This window comes from Papio anubis, chromosome 16 (assembly GCF_008728515.1).
Source record: "Papio anubis isolate 15944 chromosome 16, Panubis1.0, whole genome shotgun sequence".
NCBI lineage: Eukaryota > Metazoa > Chordata > Mammalia > Primates > Cercopithecidae > Papio > Papio anubis.
The window spans coordinates 26,199,179-26,200,910 of NC_044991.1; positions in this window are offsets into that span (position 1 = coordinate 26,199,179).

Genomic DNA, 1,732 nt, shown 5'->3' on the forward strand with positions numbered 1-1,732 from the left:
AATGAGCCTTTGTATTCCAGGTTCATCTACTGTTTAGCAGTGTAGCCTCCGACAACTGAACTCTAAGCCTTTGTTTTGTTCATCTGCCTGAACTCACTGAGCAGTCATGGGACCTTGGGGAAGTTACTTGATTTTTCCATCTAGATTTATGCTGTAAAATGTGTACAATGGGACTGTTTCTGAGGGTTAAATGAGTATGCCACAGTTGGAACACTGTCAGGTACATAATGCTTGCCAGATGTTGACTGTTCATCTTTATCCTATGAGGCCAATGGTACCCCACTGTGGGGTTCTCAATTTTGTATAAGAAACTAATGCTTTATGATTTGTTAGTGAAAGAAATATCTGAGGCCGGGCGTGATGGCTCACGCTTGTAATCCCAGCACTTTGGGAGGCTGAGGCGGGCGGATCCCCTGAGGTCAGGAGTTCAAGATCAGCCTGACCAACATGGTGAAACCCTCGTCCCTACTAAAAATACAAAAATTATCAGATGTGATGGCGTGCGCCTGTAGTCCCAGATACTCGGGAGACTGGTGCTGGAGAATCGCTTGAATCTGGGAGGTGGAGGTTGCAGTGAGCCGAGATCATGCCACTGCACTCTAACCTGGTCGACAGAGTGACACTCCATCTCAAAAGATAATAAATAAGTAAATAAAAGAAATATCTGAGTACCCCTGCCATGGAAAGAAGAAACAGAGGGAGAAAAGGGAGTTGGTAGGTACTAGCATTACAGAGCTGAGAAGGATGTGTTCATTCCCTATTTTATAGACCAGGAGGGGAAAGTGTGATGTCTCCCAGGCTTTCATTCAGGATACACAGCCATAACTCTCTATTGAGAGTGGTACCAGGGCCCTAGCTATGATCAAGTTGCAGACAAGAACTAACACTTGTAGGACAGGAGAGAAGCCGGGCGCGGTGGCTCAAGCCTGTAATCCCAGCACTTTGGGAGGCCGAGACGGGCGGATCACAAGGTCAGGAGATCGAGACCATCCTGGCTAACACGGTGAAACCCCGTCTCTACTAAAAAATACAAAAAACTAGCCGGGCGAGGTGGCGGGCGCCTGTAGTCCCAGCTACTCGGGAGGCTGAGGCAGGAGAATGGCGTGAACCCAGGAGGCGGAGCTTGCAGTGAGCTGAGATCCGGTCACTGCACTCCAGCCTGGGTGGCAGAGCGAGACTCCGTCTCAAAAATAAAAATAAAAATAAAAATAAAAATAAAAATAAAAAAAGCAGTCAAAAATTTGTGTATAACTACATATAGTGAGCAAATGAAAGCTGTCAGACTCTGAAAAACAGAAATGCTGGTGGAACTGATTTTAGTAACTGAGATTTTCTTTCATTTTTTTTTTTTCTGAGACACCCTTGTCACCCAGGCTGGAGTGCAATGGTGTAATCTTGGCTCACTGTGCAACCTCCGCCTCCTGGATTCAAGCAGTTATCCTGCTTTAGCCTCCCATGTAGCTAGGATAGCAGGTGCCCGCCACCACGCTGAGCTAATGTTTTGTAGTTTTAGTAGAGGTAGGGTTTCACCATATTGGCCAGGCTGGTCTCAAATTCCTGACCTTGGGTGATCCACCCCCCTCAGCCTCCCAAAGTGCTAGGATTACAGGCGTGAGCCACCGCTCCCGGCCGTACCAGGGTTTTCTATTGAGTTTCTTGCCAAGGGTGACTTCCAATAACAACCACCCTGCACTTTTCTCAGGACTGGAAAGCTCAGGCAGCCCAGGGTGAA